Below are 10,181 nucleotides of genomic sequence, written 5' to 3' on the forward strand. Positions count from 1 at the left end.
AACTTATCGCAAAAGTTCATTAAATATTTTAACCTTACCCCGAAGGAGTACATATCATTGTCTGATAATCATGACGAGCCTGTTGGTCACCTTTGATGATCGAAAAGCGCTGCAAAATTTATTTGCGAAGTGTTGGGTCACATTATCAGATTATGACTTGCCAATTAGACCAGGCCGAAGCAAAACTGTAAAGTAGTGAGCATCTATATTTGATATGCGGTCTTTGGTAAAACCCAAAGTGTTTGTCATAAACTAATACTACGATAAGTTTTATATTGAGCTTTGTATTGGCCTTTCAATTCGCGTGAGAACATTCGTGACAAGACAATAACCAAACTTCGTGGTTACGTCATCGAAATAAAGTGATTCTAAGCTATGGCGGCTTTTCGTTTTTGAGCTTTTAAGAGCTTGTAATCCCTTTTCACATATTTTGCACCTACAACATAACAGAGTAAGACAAGGTGAATCTTTTAATACCAAATAACTGTAATGTGAATTTTATTGCAAGCCAACCTTTGACACAGCTGCAACTATAATGGAAGACAGCTTCAAAACAGTGCCATTATATGTTGTAGCCACAATAAGTATCAAAATGATTAATAAAAATTTGTGTGTATTTCTATTTTCAGAATGGCTGTAACATATATGCAACATTCCAAAACATTATGGTTAGGATGATGGCCCATGCGCCGCACGGTGAGATGGCATAGATAGTCAACGCAAAGATAGTCAACGGACTGAGCTCGTGTTAGCAGTCAGACATCCTCAGCCTGTGTAACAGTCCTTGACAGTGAGACCGTCTACTGTAGTGCTATTTGAAGGATGTGATTAATTCCCTCATCTCTTAGAGCTCAACTAGAGAAGAGTTCAACATGCTAGAGAATTAACAGACAATAGCTGCGTTTCCATGACGCTCATAATTTGCAAACTGAGCCAATCCACAAGTTATCTGCGTCATAGAAACGGCATAAATCCGCAAGCTAAGCGAGTTTTGCGATCTACAAAACATTATCGAATCCATTGTTCTTGCCAATTATGGAAACAGCACTAGTGTTATTAATGTGCATTAGAATATCGATGACAATCACATTAAAAACATTTTCACGATTCAGTCGTTTTTATTTCCATTTCAGCAGTCTCAATGTGCCAACCTTCCGAATCATTGCTGCTAAGTTAGCTGGGACAAGACTGCTTGGCTATTTATTGAGTCATTAATTAGGCTAGTATTTGACCTATGAGGTCAAGCCTGGTGTTAAATCCACATCAGCAAGTGTTTATTGAAACGCTCGATTGCAGAGTACAGTGTGTACATAGCACAATGCTTAATTATTCATATTCTCTGATTGTAACGCGCAGTCACTCGTACTAATTCCTCATTGAAGTTGAGAGCACTTTTGCAGGATTTTATTACATTCAATTTACTCTTTTCTACATTTCAAGTGAACTTAGGTACAATACACCAACATTTTACTCAATCGAGGCCTGCATTTGTTTCACCTATGTTGTCATTTAAGTTCTTTCTATTTTATTGTTTGCATGCAAAACTTTAGCACAGAATAGAAAACCATTTTAATATTTAACAATGCTCTTTAAAACACAAACAAAATTATTATTAATGAAGTATCCTTATTCAGCTTTAGTCTTGCTTCATGCAATGAAAACAACTTCTCTACAAGATATCACTGTTTTCTGCAACAATGCTTTATTCAGTTGCAGAATTAAAAAAAAACTTTAGATAGGTTATTTTAAAATCTAAGCAAAAATCTTTAGCTGTTTCATGGTTATAAAATACCTGCAAATTTTCCAAATGTATAAAAGGAAACCTTATTGCAAATATCGTTCACAATAAACGAGCTGCTCTGTTTAAAGATCGGTCTATTGTTAGGGCAATGTTAAAAGGACTATAACTATGTTTCCATGGTGCGCAGTACTGCGATGCAGCCCCCTCCGAAGTCGAAGGGATTGACACGTTACCATGCTGCGCAGCGGTTTTCAGCAAATTAGCCAGAGGAGAGACATTGTATAAATCGAATCGCCTGATGGAGAAATTGAATCGATCATGGATACCGAACATCAGAAAAAGGTCTTTTTATGCTTCTGTCATCATTATACTTTTATTTACAATACACAATCACAATGTTTTACAAAACTTAACACAATTTTTGCAAAGTAATATATTTTTAATAAGAATTTTTTAAGCAATATATTATTTAAACGTTATTTAGGACGTGCCTCCTGTTTCTCGAAAGGTGTTGGCATCGATAACAAAGTCTGGGAAAGTAATCACCTCATCCTTGTGAGCGCAGACCATAATTAAATATAGGTGAAAGAAAATCAGATTAGAAAAAAACAAGATTAGCAGGATAGCTTTTGTACTATTTCATGGCCCTCGAAGAATCCGTTTTCATGGCATTGGAGATATGTGCAGCCACTGCGCAGTTGCTGTTTCCTTGTTGCAAATTTGCACAGACTTCGCACTGATCAGTGCGCAGTGATTTCAGTGCGAAGACGCCGTTTCCATGATTCGGAAAGGGCGCAACTCCGAAGCACTGCCCATCATGGGAAAATAGTGTATGTCAAAAACCCTCCTAAGAAGGTTGAACTGGCTAATTTTGAGCACCTAATATTACTGCTGCAATATTTGGGTAGCCCTTTTGCTAGATTAATTAAACGCTCATGCTCCAATATTGTTCGATTCATTTTGGTTCAGTTAATGTTTGTTCCAGCTGTCTCAAGCCATTTTTAGTCCTAATAGTCAAAATAGTCCTATAAAACCACGGGTACGCTGTAAGCCTCATAAGGACACAACAGAGAGCATTTAAATCCAAATTGCTGATTACAGCTGATGTCTGATCAGAACTTTGTAGGATAAAAATAAACTAACTTGAATTGCATAAAATTTGCAAAGTTCTCACAATTGTATTCACATAGTTAAACAGCTGCAAAATGGCTGAAGACTGTTTTGCCATAGATATGTTGGAGATTATATTCATGACCAGGGGAGTGTCCTACTACATGACTGACCCTGACACTATATTGAACTCATAAGTGATGTTACCACTTATACCCCATACAGAGTGAAGTAGCAGGGATAGCTCAATATGTATGTGTGCCTGTGTGTGTTGGTCTGCGTACTGCTACTCATGTTTAATTCTCAGCTTGACCTTTGGTGTATTTTAAATGCCAATGCGCTGGCTGAAGCTCACTACCCTTTCTTGAAGGTGACATTTACGAGCCTATTAGCTATAGGAGACTGGGCAATGCAAAGCCGTGATGTCCTACATAAATAACCGCATGCTTTGTGACAGAAGGGCAATGCTTTGTTCACTTGCAGCTGGTCAGGCAAGTGAGTCATCATTGTTTACACTGAAAGAATCAAGAGACATTTTTGTTGCTACATGTGATTCGATATAACTACTAAAGCACACAAAATATTTGTTTCAAATTTTAGATACAACGCTTATACACTATGTATTTCCTACCCTGCAAATTTATAAACATAAAGTTGAATATTTCATATAAAAAGTGCGAGTCAAAGTGTATATTGATGCACATGTATTCCAAAAGATATTGCAAAATTATCAATGTTGCCATATGCTATGGGCTAACATGTCAGATAGCTAGGTGTACAAACTGATTTCAAATGCATACACACTGGTACATCGTACGCTGATTGCAGTCTGCCATGAATATAAATGTTGGGTCTTGGGTGTTATGCAAACAGCATCAGCAAACTCGTAGAAAACAAACGACAAATGGTACACTTTTCTAGACATACCGTGAAAGGCTACACATGACTAAAGACGACCAGTCGGCTGAGCCTTGATCTGAGATTCCCTTGTTAGCTGCTACCTTTGTAGCCTCCTGATGAATTATAATCCTGAAATATCTGGAGGTGATATTTTAACTAACGTTGCGCTGTGCAGTGGAACGAGCATGGAAATCCCTGATGCAAATTGCTTTGTAAAACCGATGAAAGAGTTTTAGTGACCACCAGCTTGTGTATGTCTGCAGTGATTCCTTGTAAGTCGACACCCTGCCGTATGCTCAGTTCTGAGCCTAGACATATCTTTGTGATGACAGGATGAGGTGTAAACAGACCACCTCTATCTTTTACACTGATTAGTATCGCATCATCCCCTGATGCGTAAACCTGGACAGGAGGCTATAAAGCTGGTGCAGTCATTGCAGTTGAGTTTTAAGCTCTGTACCTCATAACCTGCTAAATAAATATCATATGCTAATATTATTATAAAAAGCATATGTATCAACCATAAAATAAATTTAACTACATATCGCTGATCTGCTGCAGTATTATTTCAAAACACTCTGCTTTCTGTATATCTGCTTTATACACTAACAATAAGTGAAAGTAGCTAATACCAAAAGACATTTATATACCCAAATTATGCGCCACAATATGAGCAGCCATGCAGTTTAGCATATGCAGCAAGGCTGCAATGTGTGCCAGATATTTTGTTTTGTAGAAAACCTGGATATATTGGTCATATTTACCTACCGATGCACTCCACTATGTTCGAGCCAGACCTTGACAGTTCGATTTCCAGCTGTTCGCTTGATTCCAAATCATCATGGAAGTCATCGTCACCTTCTACATGACTCTTTCTTGGTTTAGATGAGAGAAGTAGAGGCAGGAGCCATCTGTGTCATTAAAATCAAGTTTTAATTGCATAACACAATTGCAAAGAATGCTATTTTTAATAAATTTTGGTAGGTCTCAGGATCTTTTCATGAGTGACATCGGAATACTGTGCCAAAATTTTCCAAACCAGCCATTGTACCTACCACTTAGATTTAATAGCAATTAATTTTAAAAATATTATTAAATTCACATAAAAGCTTTGCATCCATAAAGCTGGTTGCCGTATGACATTAAATAATACTCAGCATTTAGGTGGCTGAATGGCATGTAGTAGAGTCGCAAGTGGTGATAAGTGAGCATGCTAGTCACAGTAAATGTAATTAACATGGGCTAGTTAAGTTGAATCAAAAAGTACTAGAAACAGTATTGCTGTTTTTCTAGCAAAAAAGCCATTTTAAAGCTGATCCAAAAAATAGGTGCGAGCTTAGCAACAAGGGTAGTTACCATTTTTAGAACACATTCTCCTATTCTGTAAAATATTTGATTGTTAATGTGTTTGCTTGCAGATTTCGATGCCATCTACCAAGTCCAGCATACTAATAAGTTAAGACGAAGAATCATAGTGCTATACTTTTAAAATTATAAAATAAAACACATTTGTCTACCTTTGGGTTGTTATGTATAGAGTTCCATTATAACATGTTTTATAGAGAAAACAAATAAAGCAATTGAGGATTTCAGGCCTATGCCAACAATAATAAGTCTGACAAATATACTAATGCTCAGCAAACCAAGCCAATCAATGATTAACCAGATTTTTGAGAATACAATAGAAACACTCATGAAGAGATCTGCCATCTTACAATATTCAGTTATGAGATACACAGTTTTACAAGCAACTTGTGTGGAGTATAGTATGGAAGTTAGTGATGTACTTGCGGTTATTATACAATGTATATAGTTAAAATCAATACACTCAGATTTTCAACAGTTTTGCTGGAAACAATTTGCTGTTAGAAAGTTGCTGGCAGCAAAATCACAAACTACTATCTACAACCACCACAAACATGCTGCTTCAGTAATGAACTTGTCAATTGAATAGTTGACTGATGACATAAAAATTGTAATGACCCTCTGTTTAAAGGATTATTAACTATAAGTGCTGGATTGGTGGTTCAAGTAGTTGGTTTTTGATTTGCGAATTTATAAAGGACTGTATTTTAGGTGTAGATTTAATGTCAAGAATTAGACTGGTTTGTTTTAGTTAAAAAACTTTAAAACAGAATATATTTATTAAAAATTCAAACTTTCAATTGCAAAAACATAAAATATATGAAGGCTAATCAAGTCAATGGCCGATGCTCATTGCGCAAGTCTAAAAATATAAAGAGTGATACAAGAGCAGAGTGATACGTAGAGCGTGAGTAAAATATGGAGTTCGAATTGTTTCTGATCTACACAGGCTTATATATGTTTGCCTAATCAGTCAGGCAATCGTCACATCCGTAGATCACAGACGATTGGGCGCTGCAAAGCTTCCTAGGCAGTAAGGCTAGCAAGTAGCCTGGGCATGGCTCTCGTGGGGATTGGGAGAGAGAGCCTGGGACACATCGCAACACGCGGAGAAGACAACTCTAAAAGCCGACTTCTGAAGTCGCTAATATCACAATCGTTATTTCCGAAGGAGTATCATGTGACGGTCTTATTTATGATCTACGCGAGTAATATGTATTATTTTTAATCTGAATTGGCAGCAAACAAATGCTGGTTAGTAAGTATGAAATGTTGGTTGCATAATAAATCAATAACGACAGTTATATTATTTCATATGTTCAATTCATTATGTTTTGATTTAATTATAATAAAAAATTGAATCAATTGAATAAAAAAATTCACAATAACAATACAAACATAGCAAACGAATAGCAATAGAACAACAAAAATGAATTGCACGCTGCTAGTAAAGAAAAGTTTATCTAGTAAAAAGTAATCTCAGTTTTATTTTACTCACGAGTATTATTATTCGCGACAGTTATTATGAACAACTCGGATCTACCACTGCAAAACGGTGCCATCTGAAAGCAAATACTCTTTCCGAAGCCAGTAGGAAGAACTACAAATTGGTCAAGACCTGCGATAATATGTTGTAAAGCTTGAGACTGTTTTGGTCTCAGTGTGACTATGCCTAGCTTTGATAGTAACTTTTGAATCGCTTCATTTTTATCAGTATAGGAAATGAAACTGCTAACGTGAAAACGCAAGAAAATAGTGGCCTATGGTTCCTATCGTTTTATTATCAAACGAGGTATTTCGTAACCACCCAGCCTATCAAAAAAATAGCGCTTCTTACTAGATCAAGTCACGTTACCGTGACAATAGGCTTTTAAACGCGCCACATCTAATACATCGTGAGATACGAATCTAACGACACGCTTCCATTAGTATCAGTCTGAGCGTCATATGTAACATATGTCGCTCGTTTTGCAGAAGTTATCTTACCTTTTTTTCGCTATGTGTCCCAGGCTCTCTCTCCATACCCACCACGAGAGCCATGCCCCGGCTAGCTAGCAAGAGTCCAGAAAGCTGTTTCCTAATCACATCAGAAATGGGTAAATAAAAGGGGATGAGTGGTTATGTAAAAGGTGTATAATACTCTTAAGACAGGATGCATAAATACTAATATAGAAGTTGAATAACATGATGAGTTCCTTTGTTTCACAATGACAAGTATTCATGGGGTGTGTAACTAGAGATTACAAATGCTGGTCGCTTCACAAAATGGCACCACAATGCACGATTATATTAGCTCAAAATTCAAAGGCAGACACTACCACTGAAGCTGCAATAAATTGTGATTACAAGCTCTTGAAAGCTCAAAAACGAAAAGCCGCCGTAAATTGGAATCTGTTTATTTCTCTGACGTAGTTCTGACAGTTTGGTTATTGTCTTGTTACGTGATGTTCTCATGTGAATTGAAAGGCCAATAAAAAGCTCCATATAAAACTTATCGTAGCACTAGTTTATGACAAACACTTCGGGTTTTACCGAAGACCCCATATCAAATATAGATGCTCGCTACTTTCAATTTTGTTTTGGCTAGATCTAATCGTCAAGTCGTAATCTGATCATGTGACCCAATACTTCGCAAATAATTTTTGCAGCAATTTTCGAATATCACATGTGACCAACAGGCTCGTCATGATTATCAGACCATGATATGTACGCCTTCGAACTAAGGATAGAAAGTTTAACGACTTTTTACGGTAAGTTATAATATATCAGAGCTAAAAGTGACTGCATTACAATGACGATAAAATAGACGCGTAAGAACAATAGACCTAGTTTTATTGAATGTATGAAATATATTTGTGAAAATATTTCGACGAATGAGGTTGCATGAAAGTGTAAACAGAAACCATCCTGTAACAACTACGTCCCATTTGAGCCGCTTTGGAAAGAGAATTCAAACTACGGTGGTCTCATGTGGCTGCGATGAAAAAATGGTTCTCCATGGGAAGAGTGTGGGTGTATGTTGGTTAAAGTCTATGTTTATGTGTGTCCGTATGTTCGTGTGTGTGACCGTTATTAGAACCACCATTATCATTCTTCAAACATATTTTTCAATTTTTGCAGATACCCGAAATTCAATTGGTCGAACTTTGTTCAATGGCAACAAGCTATCCAAATCCGTCAAGTGATTACTAAAATCTTGAATTACAAGTGTTTAAAGAATAGAGAAAGCATAATACTATTATGCTTTATTATTCATCTTGAGGTGTTGAAAGATGATCTAAAAAAAGAATCAAGGAGATTGACCAACCAGAAGCTGAGATATAGCCAGCCAAACACAGGTCTACCAAAAAACAAAAGTGTTTTGGTAATCATCAATATATGACGTATGAAATCGACTTGTGTGTCATTGGTCTATTAAGCCAACTAATGCGCTCTCCTATAACAATCACGGCGTTTTAATTGGTTTAATCCCTGGCAGTATAGAACAATCAAATTGGGCCTAACAATCATCGCTCCTAGAATTCCGAACCAGTCCCTCTGACGTGTAGATTAGTTTTAGCATAAAATAATTACACGCATCTATTATTTCGCAACATTTCGCTATCTTGCTAGTTCAGCTCAGTTTTGTTGTTCTCCTACTTAGCTTCCCTATTCAGACTCATCTTTAGCGTTGTTCAGATTTTTTAACTATAGCTAATAAATAGAATCAATCATCAATCTCGGTTATCATTTGGAATTTTCTACAAATTATATTAGTTACATCATTTATTTTATACGCAGTTATATTATTATTTTGTATAATATGCATTATGAATATTATATAAATCATAAAAAATAATCATAGATAAGATAATAGATCAATAGAAAAATCAAAGCAAAAGTTATCGTTTTCTTTTCTTATAGCAAGAGCAGCACGGTCAAGTTAGTCTTTTTAAGATTACGACTGTAGTGAACTTCCAGTCTGTTAATAGTGACGATAATCATGAAAATCAACTGAATGCTGCAGTAGATACACAGTAGAAAAATGATGAAGGAACAAAAAGTCCCATTCCTATTTCTTATTGTAAACAAACTGCAATCGCGGATATTGCATATATACTATACACGCGCCGTTCGTTGAACAGATGATCTTCAGAGCATATCCGTAGAGATCGAGTTAAAATTTGAAGCACAATAGTCAAAATCTGCTCTTCTGCTTTAAAAAATCATGGCGAGGGGTTGTGGGCAAATGCCTTTACCACACAATGTTTGGATGATTTTCCTGAGAAACCAGAGCTAGTATGTAAATTATTTACTATCGCGAGAAGCGTTTCACATCTCGTAGCCAAAACAATCACTATACCTAACGGCGGTAAGGGTGCGCGACTCCGACACATGAACATGATACCCGAAATTCAATTGGTCGAACTTTGTTCAATGGCAACAAGCTATCCAAATCCGTCAAATGATTACTAAAATCTTGAAGTACAAGTGTTTGATCTAAAAGTTGAAAGTACATTCAAAAATATCAAACTACTACTTTTTAAGACCGCTATCAAGCTGATATTTGCAAACTTTTGATAGAACAGCTTGTGATAGATGAATCGATCAAATACATTGCTGTTGTTACAAATTTTTTGATACATTTGCTTGTGTGCGTGTACATGCCTGTATGCATGCGCGCGTGTGTCTGAGCGCCTGTGTGCATTTGTCATGGATTTGTGTATGCATGTGCTTCATTTTTTATTTATGTGTACGGTATGTGTGTACACGGGTGTGTTCATTTGCTTTTTTACTGTATGTGTTGTTGCTTTACGTTTTTGTTTGTGCGCGTACATGTGTGTGGTGTGTTGGTGTGTGTGCATATGCCTGTGTACATGCCTGTGTGCGGAATTCCGTCGTGGATTTGCGTAAGAATTGCGTATGATTGTGCTTCACTGTTTATTTCTGTGCTGTGTTGACTCAAGGTATTTCAATAAAAAAGGAATAGCTCTTGTTCTGTAAATGTCCTTTACAGAAATATGTTGTGTCATGAGTTTTATATCATTCGTTGAATAAAGAACAAGTTTTGCCTACTATGAACTAT

General features: G+C 36.5%; 1 long non-coding RNA gene across 1 annotated transcript; it reads right to left on the reverse strand.

The window, feature by feature from the left end:
• Positions 1-3,532: 3,532 nt before the first annotated feature.
• Positions 3,533-4,656, reverse strand: LOC137388668 (uncharacterized). The gene is made up of 2 exons (XR_010977989.1): positions 4,520-4,656; positions 3,533-4,222 (listed from the first exon to the last, which is right to left on the reverse strand). It is a non-coding gene; the product is annotated as an uncharacterized lncRNA (long non-coding RNA).
• Between the last annotated feature and the right edge of the window lie 5,525 nt (positions 4,657-10,181).

This window comes from Watersipora subatra, chromosome 2 (genome assembly GCF_963576615.1).
Source record: "Watersipora subatra chromosome 2, tzWatSuba1.1, whole genome shotgun sequence".
Lineage (NCBI taxonomy): Eukaryota > Metazoa > Bryozoa > Gymnolaemata > Cheilostomatida > Watersiporidae > Watersipora > Watersipora subatra.